The sequence below is a fragment of the Triticum dicoccoides genome, chromosome 3A, assembly GCF_002162155.2.
Source record: "Triticum dicoccoides isolate Atlit2015 ecotype Zavitan chromosome 3A, WEW_v2.0, whole genome shotgun sequence".
Taxonomy (NCBI): Eukaryota; Viridiplantae; Streptophyta; class Magnoliopsida; order Poales; family Poaceae; genus Triticum; species Triticum dicoccoides.
The window spans coordinates 538,276,332-538,292,262 of record NC_041384.1 but is presented as its reverse complement, the minus strand read 5'-3'; positions in this window follow the sequence as shown (position 1 = coordinate 538,292,262).

The following is a 15,931-nucleotide window of genomic DNA, read 5'->3' as shown; positions in this document are numbered from 1 at the left end:
CGATGAGATCATCGTGGAACATGTGGGAGCCAACACGGGTATCCAGATCCCGCTGTTGGTTATTGACCGGAGAGTTGTCTCGGTCATGTCTGCATGGTTCCCGAACCCGTAGGGTCTACACACTTAAGGTTCGATGACGCTAGGGTTATAGGGAATAGATATACATGGTTACCGAATGTTGTTCGCAGTCCCGGATGAGATCCCGGACGTCACGAGGAGTTCCGGAATGGTCCTGAGGTAAAGATTGATACATAGGAAGTATGGTTTTGGCCACCGGAATTGTTCCGGGCATCACCGGTAGTGTACCGGGACCACCGGAGGGGTCCGGGGGTCCACCAGGTGGGGCCACCAGCCCCGGAGGCCTACATGGGCCAATAGTGGGAAGGGACCAGCCCCTCGGTGGGCTGGGGCGCCTCCCACCAAGGCCCAAGGCGTCTCCAAGAGGGGAAGGGGGCAAACCCTAGGGCAGATGGGCCCTAAGGCCCACCCTAGGTGCGCCTCCCCCTCTCCCCCTTGTGGCCGCCACCCTAGATGGGATCTAGGGCTGCTGCACCTCTTGGGGTGGGAACCCTAGGTGGGGGCGCAGCCCTCCCTCTCCCCCTATATATAGTGGAGGCAAAGGGGCAGCCCAACAGGCGATTCAATCTCCCTGTTGGCGCAGCCCTACCCCTCTCCCTCCTCGTCTCTCGTAGTGCTTGGCGAAGCCCTGCTGGAGTCCCGTGCTCCTCCACCACCACCACGCCGTCGTGCTGCTGCTGGATGGAGTCTTCCCCAACCTCTCCTTGTCCCCTTGCTGGATCAAGGCGTAGGAGACGTCACCGGGCTGTACGTGTGTTGAACACGGAGGTGCCGTCCATTCGGCACTAGGATCATCGGTGATTTGGATCACGACGAGTACGACTCCATCAACCCCGTTCACTTGAACGCTTCCGCTGAGCGATCTACAAGGGTATGTAGATGCACCCTCCTTCCCCTCATTGCTAGATTACTCCATAGAATGATCTTGGTGATGCATAGAAAATTTTGAATTTCTGCTACGTTCCCCAACAGTGGCATCATGAGCTAGGTCTATGCGTAGTTTCTATGCACGAGTAGAACACAAAGCATTTGTGGGCGTGGATATTGTCAATTTGCTTGCCGTTACTAGTCTTATCTTGATTCGGCGGCATCGTGGGATGAAGCGGCTCGGACCGACCTTACACGTACTCTTACGTGAGACTGGTTCCACCGACTGACATGCACTAGTTGCATAAGGTGGCTAGCGGGTGTCTGTCTCTCCCACTTTAGTCGGATCGGATTCGATGAAAAGGGTCCTTATGAAGGGTAAATAGAAATTGGCATATCACGTTGTGGTTTTCGCGTAGGTAAGAAATGTTCTTGCTAGAAACCTATAGCAGCCACGTAAAAACTTGCAACAACAATTAGAGGACGTCTAACTTGTTTTTACAGCATATGCCTTGTGATGTGATATGGCCAAAAGGATGTGATGAATGATATATGTGATGTATGAGATTGATCATGTTCTTGTAATAGGAATCACGACTTGCATGTCGATGAGTATGACAACCGGCAGGATCCATAGGAGTTGTCTTAATTTATTTATAACCTGCGTGTCAACTTAAACGTCATGTAATTACTTTACTTTATTGCTAAAGTGTTAGCCATATTAGTAGAAGTAATAGATGACGAGACAACTTCAAGAAGACACGATGATGGAGATCATGATGATGGAGATCATGGTGTCATGCCGGTGACAACGATGATCATGGAGCCCCGAAGATGGAGATCAAAAGGAGCAAAATGATATTGGCCATATCATGTCACTATTTGATTGCATGTGATGTTTATCATGTTTTACATCTTATTTGCTTAGAACGACGGTAGCTTAAATAAGATGATCCCTCACTAAAATTTCAAGAAAGGTGTTCCCCCTAACTGTGCACCGTTGCGAAGGTTCGTTGTTTCGAAGCACCACGTGATGATCGGGTGTGATAGATTCTAACGTTCGAATACAACGGGTGTAAGCCAGATTTACACAGCAAAAACACTTAGGTTGACTTGACGAGCCTAGCATGTACAGACATGGCCTCGGAACACGGAAGACCGAAAGGTCGAGCATGAGTCGTATAGAAGATACGATCAACATGAAGATGTTCACCGATGTTGACTAGTCCGTCTCACGTGATGATCGGACACGGCCTAGCTGACCCGGATCATGTTTCACTTAGATGACTAGAGGGATGTCTATCTGAGTGGGAGTTCATTAGATGAACTCAATTATCATGAACATAGTCTAAATTGTCTTTGCAAATATGTTGTAGATAAATAGCTCACGTTGTAGCTCCCTGTTTCAATATGTTCCTAGAGAAAGACCAAGTTGAAAGATATTGTAAGCACTGATGCGGACTAGGTCTGTAGTCCGAGGAGTGTCCTCACTGCTACACAGAAGGCTTACGTCTTTGATGCACCGCTCGATGTGCAAACCCCTACAACATCGTCTGTGGATATTGTGAACACCTGACAGGCACATCCTGATGACTACTTGATAGTTTAGTGCACCATACTTTACGGCATAGAATCGGGATTCGAATGACGTTTTGAATGCCATAAGACATACGAGATGTTCCAAGAGCTGAAATTGGGATTTCAGGCTCATGCCCGTGTTGAGAGGTGTGAGACCTCTGACAAGTTCTTTAGCCAACAAGATGGAGGAGAATAGCTCAACTGGTGAGCATGTGCTCAGAATGTCTGGGTGCTACAATCACTTAAATCAAGTGGGAGTTAAACTTCCAGATAAGATAGTGATTGATAGAGTTCTCTAGCCACTATCACTAAGCTACTAGATCTTCATGATGAACTATGACATGCAAGGGATGGAGTTGATCCCGGAGCTGTTTGCGGTGCTTAAGACCGCAAAAGGTAGAAATCAAAGAAGTAACATCAAGTGTTGATGGTTTAACAAGACCACTGGTTTCAAGAAGGGCAAGGGCTAGAAGGGAAACTTCATGGATGGCAAACCAGTTGCCGCTCCAGTGAAGAAACCCAAGGTTGAACCCAAACCTGAGACTAAGTGCTTCTATTGTAAGGGGAACGGTCACTGGTAGAGGAATTACCCCAAATGCATGGTAGATAAGAAGGATGGCAACTTCAACAAAGTATATACGTGTTATTAATGTGTACCTCGCTAGTACTCCTGGTAGCACCTGGGTATTGGATACCGGTTCAGTTGCTATTACTGGTGACTTGAAGCAAAAAGCTACGGACTAAACGGAGACTGGCTAAGGGCGAGGTGACGATGTGTGTTGAAAGTATTTCCAAAGTTGATGAGATCACCATCGCACGCTCCATCTGCCTTCGGGATTAGTATTGAACCTAGATAAATGTTATCAGGTGTCTACGTTGAGCATGAATATGATCAGATCATGTTCATTGCAATACGGTCATTCATTTAAGTTAGAGAATAATGGTTATTCTGTTTACACGAATGATACCTTTCATGGTCATGCACCCTATGTGAATGGTTCATTGAATCTCGGTCGTGGTAATACACATGTTCACGCCAAAAGATGTAGAGTTAATAATGATAGTACCACTTTCTCGTGGCACTGCCGCTTAAGTCATATTGGCGTAAGATGCATAAAGAAACTCCATGTCGATGGATGTTTGGAGTCACTTGATTTTGAATCGCTTGACACATGCGAGCCATGCCTCATGGGCTGACTAAGACCCCGTTTTCAGGTACAATGAAATGGGCAAGTGACTTGTTGGAGATCATGCATGCTGATGCGTGTGATCCAATGAGAATTGAAGCGTGCAGTGGATATCGCTATTTTCTCATCTTCACTAACGATTTGAGTAGATGTAGGTATATCTACTTAATGAAGCACAAGTCTGAAACATTTGAAAAGTTCAAGCGATTTCAGAGTGAAGTTAAGAATCATCATAACAAAGAAGATCATGTTCCTATGATCTGATCAAAAGGGGATTTTCTGAGTTATGAGTTTGGCAATCACTTAAGACATTGTGGAATTGTTTCACAGTTGAAGCCACCTGGAACACCACAAGGTAATGGTGTGTCCGGACGTTGTAATCGAACCCTATGAGATATGGTGCGATCTATGATGTCTCTTACCAATCTACCGTTTTCATTTTGAGGTTATGCATTAGAGACAACTGCATTCACTTTAGATAGGACACCATCTAAGTCCGTTGAGACGACGTCGTAAGAATATGGTTTGGCAAGAAACCAAAGTTGTCGTTTCTTAATGTTTGGGGCTGCGATGCTTAAGGCTTCAGCCGGAGAAGCTCGAACCCAAAGCGGACAAACACATCTTCATAGGATACCCAAGGGTGACAGTTGGGTATACCTTCTATCTCAGATCCAAGGGCAAATTGCTTGTCGCTAAGAATAGGTCCTTTCTTGAGAAGGAGTTTCTCTCGAAAGAATTGAGTGGGAGGAAGATAGAACTTGATGAGGTTGTCGAACCTTTACTTCAACCAGAGAGTGACGCAACACAGAAAGATGTTTTCTGTGGCGCCTACGTCTTTTGAATAGGAAGTTAATGATAGTGATCATGAAGCTTCGGATCAAGTTGCTATCGAACCTCGTAGGTCGACAAGGATATGTACTACTCCTAAGTGGTATGGTAATCCTGTCTTAGATATCATGTTGTTAGACAACAATGAACCTACGATCTATGGAGAAGCGATGGTGGGCCCGTATTCTGACAAATGGTTAGAAGGCATGAAATCCAAGATAGGATCCATATATCAGAACAAAGTATGGACTTTGGTGGACTTGCCCGTTGATCGGCAAGCCAGTGAGACAAATGGATCTTTAAGAAGAAGACGGACGTGGGCGGTAATGTTACCATCTATGAAGCTCGACTTGTGGGAAAGAGTCTTTTCACAAGTTCAAGGAGTTGACTATGATGAGAATTTCTCACCCGTAGCGATGCTTAAGTCCGTCGGAATCATGATAGCATTAGTTGTATTTTTCGATTATGAAATCTTACATATGGATGTCAAAACAAGTTTTCTTACCAGTTTTCGTAAGAAGAGTTGTATGTGATACAATAAAAGGTTTTGTCGATCCTAAGGATGCTAAAAGGTATGCTGGCTCTAGCAATCCTTCTATGGACTAGAGCAAGCATCTCGGAATCGGAATATATGTTTTGATGGAGTGATCAAAGCTTTTAGGTTTATACAATGTTTGCTAGAAACTTGTATTTACAAGAAAGTGAGTGGGAGCACTACAACATTTCTGATAAGTATATGTGGATGACATATTGTTGATCCGAAATAATGTAGAATTTCTAGAAAGCATAAACGGTTGTTTGAAGAGTGTTTTTCAAAGGAAGACCTGGATAAAGCTGCTTACATATTGGGCATCAAGATCTATAGAGATAGATCAAGACGCCTGATGGTACTTTCAAAAAACGCACACCTTGACATGTTTTTGAAGGAGTTGAAAATAGATCAGTCAAAGAAGGGGTTCTTACCTGAGTTGTAAGGTGTGAAGTTGAGTAAGACTCAAAGCTTGACCACGGCAGAAGAAAGAGGAAGGACGAAGGTCGTCCCCTATGCTCTTGTCATAGGCTCTATACGGTATGCCATGCTGAGTACCGCACCTGATGTGTGCCTTGCCACATGTCTGGCAAGAGGATACAAAGGTGATCTAGGAGTAGATCACCAGATAGCGGTCAAAATTATCCTTAGAGGAATAAGGAAATGTTTCTCGGTTATGGAGGTGATAAAGAGTTCGACGTAAAGAGTTACGTCGATGCAAGCTTAACACCTATCCGGATAGCTCTGAGTAGAGATACCGAATACGTATAATGAAGCAATAATTTAGAATAGCTCCAAGTGGAACGTGGTGGCAGCATCTACGATATAAAGTTTTGCAAAATACATAGGGATCTGAATATGTTAAGACCCATTGACTACAACCTCTCTCACAAGCATAACATGATCAAACCCAGAACTCTTTGAGTGTTAATCACATAGTGATGTGAACTAGATCATTGAATCTAGTAGACTCTTGGATTTTGGTCGCATGGCGATGTGACCTGTGAGTGTTAATCACATGGCTATGTGAACTACATTATTGACTCTAGTGCAAGTGGGAGACTGTTGGAAATATGCCCTAGAGGCAATAATAAATTGGTTATTATTATATTTCCTTTTTCATGATAATCGTTTATTATCCATGCTAGAATTGTATTGATAGGAAACTCAGATACATGTGTGGATACATAGACAACACCATGTCCCTAGTAACCCTCTAGTTGACTAGCTCGTTGATCAATAGATGGTTACGGTTTCCTGACCATGGACATTGGATGTCGTTGATAACGGGATCACATCATTAGGAGAATGATGTGATGGACAAGACCCAATCCTAAGCCTAGCACAAAGATCGTGTAGTTCGTATGCTAAAGCTTTTCTAATGTCAAGTATCATTTCCTTAGACCATGAGATTGTGCAACTCCCGGATACCGTAGGAGTGCTTTGGGTGTGCCAAACATCACAATGTAACTGGGTGGCTATAAAGGTACACTATAGGTATCTCCGAAAGTGTCTGTTGGGTTGGCACGAATCGAGACTGGGATTTGTCACTCCGTGTAAACGGAGAGGTATCTCTGGGCCCACTCGGTAGGACATCATCATAATGTGCACAATGTGACCAAGGAGTTGATCACGGGATGATGTGTTACGGAACGAGTAAAGAGACTTGCCGGTAACGAGATTGAACAAGGTATCAGGATACTGACGATCGAATCTCGGGCAAGTATCGTACCGCTAGACAAAGGGAATTGTATACGGGATTGATTAAGTCCTTGACATCGTGGTTCATCTGATGAGAACATCGTGGAACATGTGGGAGCCAACATGGGTATCCAGATCCCGCTGTTGGTTATTGACCGGAGAGTTGTCTCGGTCATGTCTGCATGGTTCCCGAACCCGTAGGGTCTACACACTTAAGGTTCGATGACGCAGGGTTATAGGGAATAGATATACGTGGTTACCGAATGTTGTTCGGAGTCCCGGATGAGATCCCGGACGTCACATGGAGTTCCGGAATGATCCGGAGGTAAAGATTGATATATAGGAAGTATGGTTTTGGCCACCGGAATTGTTCCGGGCATCACCGGTAGTGTACCGGGACCACCGGAGGGGTCCGAGGGTCCACCAGGTGGGGCCACCTGCCCCGGAGGCCTACATGGGCCAATAGTGGGAAGGGACCAGCCCCTAGGTGGGCTGGGGCGCCTCCCACCAAGGCCCAAGGCGCCTCCAAGAGGGGAAGGGGGCAAACCCTAGGGCAGATGGGCCCTAAGGCCCACCCTAGGTGCGCCTCCCCCTCTCCCCCTTGTGGCCGCCACCCTAGATGGGATCTAGGGCAGCCGCACCCCTTGGGGTGGGAACCCTAGGTGGGGGCGCAGCCCTCCCTCTCCCCCTATATATAGTGGAGGCAAAGGGGCAGCCCAACAGGCGATTCAATCTCCCTGTTGGCGCAGCCCTACCCCTCTCCCTCCTCGTCTCTCGTAGTGCTTGGCGAAGCCCCGCTGGAGTCCCGCGCTCCTCCACCACCACCACACCGTCGTGCTGCGGCTGGATTGAGTCTTCCCCAACCTCTCCTTCTCCCCTTGCTGGATCAAGGCGTAGGAGACGCCACCGGGCTGTACGTGTGTTGAACACGGAGGTGCCGTCCGCTCGGCACTAGGATCATCGATGATTTGGATCACGACGAGTACGACTCCATCAACTCCATTCACTTGAACGCTTCCGCTTAGCGATCTACAAGGGTATGTAGGTGCACACTCCTTCCCCTCGTTGCTAGATTACTCCATAGAATGATCTTGGTGATGCGTAGAAAATTTTGAATTTCTGCTACGTTCCCCAACAGTACAATCTCAAAATGCAAGACAATGAAAGATTATGCGAAGGAAAATAGTCGGGTAGCATATCCTAAAAGAACAAGTTCAGTCGGAAGTTAACTTACCTAGACATTGGCTCGAAGAGCCGCGCTGGCGTCATAAGCAGCCTGACTGCTTTCACGTACCGCCTTCACCCGCTCCATCATTATACCAGCCTGATGAATGGCCTCCGCAGCAGCATCCGACTGGCTTTCCGGAACATGATGAGTGGCAAAGAAGGGGACAGACGGTCCATATACAGCGACTTGGAGATCCAAGGCATGGAATTGGATGGTTGAAGCAAGCTCTGGAGCAGTTGACGATGCAGGACGCGCACTCGACACTGGGTTACCAAAGGTTACAGAAACTTTACCTGCGTCTTCGAGCCATTGAACTACCCGCTCCGCCGCCGGCTCCGACTGGGATGTCTTGCTAGCTATCGCCTTCTTCTTCCTGGGCCTCAGTGGCACGCCCTCGTCATCATCTGGAAGCTCAATGACATTGGTAGGGGCTACAAAGAAATCAGCCGACTCCGGATGAGCCACCAGAAGTTAATCGACCATACAATCGAGAACAAGATCACGAGGATTGTACCCGGGTTGGAGGTGACCACATCTTCCATGTCCTCGTATTCATACTGGCGGGTGGAAGTCCCAGAGGTAGCAGCACTACAAATTTCAGAATTCAGTCGGTCATGTCTGATGAAATGAGTCGACTCAAATCTAGTTTCATACTAAAACAAGAAATCAAGTCCAACTAATACCCGGAAGTAATGGGGATGGCCACTTTGATCTTCGGCAAGGACATTGGCAGTTTGGACGGCGTAGCTTGGGTTGCTTTGATGACTTTTCTGTCGGCACTAGAGAAGACGTTCGAGGGTGCTTCGATGACTGCCCAGTTTGCACGGTCGCTTTGCTGTGGGCACTCGCTGGATCGTGAGAAAGCTTGGATCGTTTTCCCTACGAGGAGGACAGTCGACCTCTTCTTCATCACTCGGGTCGTCGCTGTCCTCGTCCTCCTCGTCGTCAAAGCACCACTCGCCGCTTTCACCTCCACTCACTTCTCCCTCTGGGTCCTGCTCCTGCTCCCCGTTGGGCATTGAGTACATCTCAGTCAGGGTCTAGAAGACAACAACCAAGATAGAAGATAGTCGGGTGACAGCAAACAACAACTTGATAAATCAAGAAAACACTCGACCGTGCGGAGTCATACCTTGTCAGTCTCTTATGAGTTGTTGAGTGGAGGAATCCTCCGAGATCCCCTGGGATTGTCTTTGTTGCCAGTAATACTCTTCAGCCACCCCTCCAACATAGCATCGTCGACTTCCTCTGGATGGATCCGAGTGGTGTCGTTGGTGCCCGAATACATCCACATCGGATGGTCACGAGTTTGAAGTGGTTGGATGCGTCGCCTGAGTAAGACCTCCAACAAATCCATACCGGTTACCCCATCACGGACAAGTTGAACTACTCGCTCAACCAGCACCTTCACTTGCGCCTTCTCCTCTGGGATCACCTTCAAAGCAGAGGGCTTCTCCACTTGGGCCATGGAAAAGGGGGGAAGTCCAGTCAGCTGACCTGGGGTCGGCTGGTCCTTGCAGTAGAACCAGGTCGACTACCACCCTCAAACCGACTCAGGAAGGATCATGGCTAGGAAAGTACTTTTACTCCTCATCTGAATCCCAAGACACCCGCACATCTGAATCACTTGCGTCCTCTCATCACTCGGGTTGGCCTTCTTGACCGACTGAGAACGGCATGTGAATATGTGCTTGAAGAGCCCCCAGTGTGGCCTACAGCCCAGGAAGCTCTCGCACATAGACACAAAAGCAGCGAGGTACACGATGGTGTTCGGGGTGAAGTGGTGAAGTTGCACCCCAAAGAAGTTCAAGAAACCTCGAAAGAAAGGGTGGGGAGGCAAGGAAAACCCACGGTCGACGTGAGTAGCGAGGAGGACGCGCTCGCCCTCCTATGGCTACGGCTTGGTCTCGTTCCCCGGGAGTCGCGCCGATTCATGAGGGATCAATCCCCCCTCGACCAGGTCGTCGATGTCGTCTTGGCGGATCGTCGAGCGAATCCAGTCGCCCTGTATCTAGCCCGGTGGCAGGCCGACCCTCGAGGAAGATCCGCCCCGGCCGGACTTCTTCCCCTTCGCCTTCGTTGTCGCCTTCTTCGCGCGCTCCAATGCCACCGTCTTCTCCTTCCCCATCAGGGTGAGCAGAGCTCAAATGGGGCGGCGGCGCTGGAGCAGGAGCAGATGCAGCGGAGAAAACTGAGAGGGAGAGAGAAGGACGAAGATGCACTGTTCAAAGAAAACCCCGGCCCGACGCCTTATATGGGGCCGCTTACGAGTGGCTGACCTATGGGACCGGACGACCCAATCAAATCCCGCAACAGTCACGCGCGAGGTACGTGGCGAAAAAGGTGGCGCGGTGATCGAGGCAGGCACACCTAATCCCTTCCGATTACTGCTGCCTCCCCCGTCTCGCGCGCTTCCCCAAAACCAAATCCCACGATATCCGCGCACAGCAAGGTAATCTATCAGACAGAATATCTTCTCCATATCAGTACTCAAGACATCATAGTAAGTTCACTCGGCAGATTCAGGAATGGGTCAAGGCAACTGAAAAGGAGTTGAGATCATCATGGTTGTTTGCTTGGTTGCAATAAGTCACTCCAAGAGCACAAAAATTGAATCGGAGGAATTCTCAACCCCTTCTCCACTCAAGCCTTGAACCATTCGGGGGCTAATGATGAAGCTATACACCTAGGGTAGGGTCATAGGCCTGACCTAGACACCCTCCCCAAGGACATCACCCTAAAGCCAGAAGCATTCAAAGGGTACCATCATCCACTCGACCAGAGACATTCCACTCGGAAGAATCAATGTCACTCGGACGTCACAGAAATCACTCGACAAACAGAAGATCTAAAGTCACTCTGCAAAGCAACGGCCGGGCGTTTACTCATAGACTTAACTATCATTTATAGCACCTTAATGCGGGCGTTACCTGTAATGCTCCTTCTTTATGTACATTGAACTCCGCATAACGGAGGGGAGCTGGGGTCCTGGCGCACTCTATATAAGTCACCCCCTCCTCCAGGACAGGGGTTCGCATCTTTTGTAAACTTACACATGCATATAATCCAGTCGACCTCCCCAGGGCACCGAGACGTAGGGTTGTTACTTCCTCCGAGAAGGGCCTGAACTCGTAAACTCGCGTGTACAACTACTCCATAGCTAGGATCTTGCCTCCTCATACCTACCCCCATTCTACTGTCAGCCTTAGATCCATGACACACGGTGTGCCATATCGGGCACCACCGAGTTCAGAAGACTTGTGTGCAGCAACAGTCCTTGGTGGGGAGAAGCGAGATGATATCCTCAAGGATGATGTCTGGGAGATCGCTGATGCGGTCCACCGGAGATTCTACCGGTTCCTCAGATCCAGGGGGGCTCGCCGCTTCTCCCCGCGCTGCCGGGTGCGGGATCTACAACCGGCGTCGCCGCTAGCGGGGGCCTCATCTTCTTGGCGCTGGGTCCAGCCGACTCCATTTTCCATGCGGGCATCGCGCCAAGCTCACAAGTTTGAGCAGAGTAGCCAGAGACGAGCCTAGTGGCAGTCCGAGTAGGGAATAAGGAGGGCTGGGGTTTTCTGTACGAGTGGAAGAAGAGGAGCAGGCGTTTTCTGTACGAGTGAGGAAGAAGATGAGCGAGGGTTTTCTGGACGAGTGAGGAAGATGGGGAGCGGGGGGAATTATGGGGGGGGGGGGCGGAAGCAGGAGAGCGAGCTGCAGTATAAGTGGAAGCGAGGAGGAAGGAGGGTTTTTCTGGGATTGCCCCCTCTTCAAGTAATATGGGCTTCTCCTCACAAAAAACAAAAACAAATGGGCTTTAAGATGGATAGGCTTTTGTATCGGCCCAGTCGGCTGCCCGTGTTTCGTACTGGAGGGTCTAGAGGCAGCCCGAGACTCTCTCCAGCTTATTACCCATTCGAAAGAAAAAAAGACGCCTCCAGCTTATGGCTACTCATCGGTAACCTTTTTCAACTTGGCATCCACCAAATTAGAGGATGCGTTACTAGATGCAGACACTCACACTGGTCGCGTAGCGCGGCAAAGTGAGGTGTCAAATAACAGGCCTACAATATACTTACTAGATTGTGAAGGTTCACAGGCTAGTCAACATTCACATTAAACTAAGCTTCAGAAGATATGGTATGCATACTAACATTCAGAAGAACAAAAGTTCTGCCTGTTTATGCGTCTCAATAATTCACCATACTATAACCAATACAAAGTTGTGAGAAGGTGTGGAAATAAAGAAAGTCAGTCAATGCTTCTCTAAGCAAAGGGCCTCCCTGCGCACGCATTAGTTTCCTAGGCATGCTTGTTTCTTCTCAATGTTGCGAGCACTTTGAGCATGTTGGCAACTCCACAGCTAGCTAGCTGCCTCATCTTGCAATTGATGCTGACACATTTGCAGCAAACACATGAGGCAATAGAGATGACTTGACATTAGTCCATATTGTGCAGTTCCTCTAAAATCATTTTCATTGTCCTGAATCTGAAAAGATAGGAAAACAATAGCTATACCTAACAGTGTTGCAAAACAGTAGCACATATCAATAGCTCAGCATGACAAAACACGATCATCGGGATGAAGGCGATACTGACTTGGCTGAGGAAGATTATATATAATTTCATAAGTCCTTAGTTGATTTCCACCTTCGGTTGCACTGCTTGTTTGCTCCTCCACACATGACAGGATCGTTCCACACTGCAATCAGCAAGTCAACGTACGAATAAGCTTATTTCATCTTGCAGTGGTCATTGTACCTAGTTACGAATGTAGGAATACCGGGAGCACCATGAGTTTAGCTGACAGCACGCAGATGCAGCAGTATAATTTTGTGCGGTGCTACCAAAATTGAGGTTTGTGTCCCTTCCCGTTATGAGAATTCTTCTTGAAGTTGGTAGAATGTGACGGCTTGTTCTTTGCATCGAACTTGCCTTTCCCCTGAGATTTGTTCTTGTTGTTTTGGGGCTGGTTGGGCTGGAAGTTCTTCTCGTGTACCATGTGGGCACTAGAAGCTCCCTCAGCGACCCGAGCATGTGTGTCTTTTGCTCTTGCCTTCTCTTCAAAATCAAGAGTGCTAATGAGATCCAAAACGGAAAACTCATGTCTCTTGTTGTTTAGAGAAGTAGCAAGATTGTTCCACGAAGGTGGAAGCTTGGCAATGATGGACCCATCAACAAATTTGTCCAGCAACACACACTTAAAGTACTCAAGTTCTTTAGCGAGTGAATGTATCTCATGAGTCTGCTGAACAACAGAGCGCTCATCAGTCATCTTGTAGTTACAGAATTGCTCCATGACGTACAACTCGTTGCCAGCGCCCGAGGCCCCAAACGTGGCCTCGAGCGCAGCCCACATGTCTTTGCCGCTGTCAAACGACATATATGAATCCACAATGGAATCGTCAAGAACACTCAGCAGGGCGACTTTGAAGAGGGTATCCATGTTCTCAAAAGCTTCCTGCTGTGTAGGATTAAGATCAACCTCAGGCTTACCCTTAGTGGTGTCATAGTAGTACATGATCTGAAACCAATATACTGCTCTTGTGCTCCACCTTTTATATCGCACCCCCTTAAAATTAGGTGGCTTCAAAAGACAGCAAAACCACTCGGAGTAAATTGCCTATAATCAGGTTTTTGGATTGAATTGTTGAATACATGAGCAATTTACTATGAGATTTAATTTGAATCAATAGTAAATAGATCACGACGACAATTGGAAAGATCAAAGTAATGATGCAGACTAAAACAAGAGGACAGAATCACATACTGTAGCAGAACCGCTGTGGTTGATGTTGTCACTCATGTCGTTGATGAAGAGGTTACTGAGGTCGGGGAAGAAGGATATCATTGAGGAAGTCGCCGCTGGCAGTAGTCACAGGAGTGTGCTCCCCAAAAACTTGATCGTCCCTCTCCCGTACAGGATCACGAAAGGCGAGGTTCGGAGGACTGCTGTCCCTTCTCGCGGTGCATGCCGGAAGGAGGGATGGAGAAGAATTGCGTGTCAGCGCTAAGATTTGGAACGATGCGAAACCATATGATACAACGGCGTCTAGGGTAGAGCCTGTCAGGTCGGTCGTGCGAGTAAGACCAAGTATAATAGTAGGCCTTTGGCCCAAACCCCACGTCCAAGTCAATAATAGCCCCACTATCCAAAAGAATCAGAAACGGCTGAGTAATTTAGGCATCCGTTAATTATTAATTAATGACTTAATAAATTTTCCGATCAACAAAAATATAGACCACGTGCATATCTTTTGTCCTTGGATAGGCTCATTCCCGAAGAGTGCGCATGTAGGTTTCCTATTATCACGCTCATGCAAATGCTAGAATAGATCACATTATAAAGTGGTGCAACTCACACTCACCTAGCAGTATGGGACTAAACTTTAGTCCCACTCACACCACACTTAGAGCATGGTTAATAGTATAGCCAACATCCGTCTATATGAAGTTGACACATCATCTAAAACCAACCTAATAGCCTGCTAGTACAATAGTTAGTCCCTTTAGTATAATACTATATCATTAATAATGACCCCACCTTTTGTATCACAAAGTATGTTGGAGCTCATGCTACAATTGGCTACAAGTTTACAACCCTCTTCTCTTCTCTCTCCTCTTCTCTCTCCTTCAACTAAGCACAAATACTATATTTAAATTCATATAGTCTGCTTATGTCACCTAATTGTAGTACTTGCTCTAAATTTACTCTCCACTATGTAGTCTGAAATGTCGGCGTGCAGCGGGCGGTGCCCTCGGTCGTCGTGCCGCTTCAACGCTAGAAGCAGTGAGAGGTCGCGTGACCCTGACTTGCCATCAATGTGGAGCGGCGGGCTCAGCTGGCGCCGGGAGGGAAGCGCACGCGGGAGGGGGAGGGGTTTTTGGTGGGCCAAGAAGGTGAGAAGCCAACTTGGGATCGGCCTGGTCGGGGAAATATCATGTGCTCCCATACTCACTAGTTTCATGCATATGACACTAGTCTATGTTACTACTTTCATAGTGCAAAGTAACATAGTAGTAATGTGATACATCTCTAACATATCTATAATTTTTATTGTTCCATGCTATTATATTATCAACCTTGGATGTTTTATATGCTATTTTATATGATTTTTGGGACTAACCTATTATCCTAGAGCCCAGTGCCAGTTTCTGTTTTTTCATTGTTTTTGAGTATCGCGGAAAAGGAAAATCAAACGGAGTCCAATTGACCTGAAACTTCACGGAGCTTATTTTGGACCAGAAGAAGGATGTGGAGTAAAAGAGTTGGGCCAGAAGAGTCCCGGGCTGCCCAAGAGGGTAGGGGGCGCCCCCTGGGCGTGCCCCCTACCTCGTGGACAGCCCGGAGACCCCCCTACCTTGTTCCCGACTCCAACACCTCTTATATAACCCAAAACTTCCAGAAAGAAACCTAGATCGGGAGTTCCGCCGCCAGAAGCCTCTGTAGCCACCGAAAACCAATCTAGACCTGTTTCGGCACCCTGCCGGAGGGGGGAATCCCTCTCCGATGGCCATCTTCATCATCCCGGTGCTCTCCATGACGATGAGGGAGTAGTTCTCCCTCGGGGTTGAGGGTATGTACCAGTAGCTATGTGTTTGATCTCTCTCTTTCTCTCGTGTTCTTGAGGTGGCATGATCTTGATGTATTGCGAGCTTTGCTATTATAGTTGGATCTTGTGATGTTTCTCCCCCTCTACTCTCTTGTGATGAATTGAGTTTTCCGTTTGAAGGTACCTTATCGGATTGAGACTTTAAGGATTTGAGAACACTTGCTGTATGTCTTGCACATGCTTATCTGTGGTGACAATGGGATATCATGTGATCCACTTGATGTATGTTTTGGTGATCAACTTGCGAGTTCCGTGACCTCGTGAACTTATGCATAGGGTTGGCACAAGTTTTCATCTTGACTCTCCAGTAGAAAATTTGGGGCAC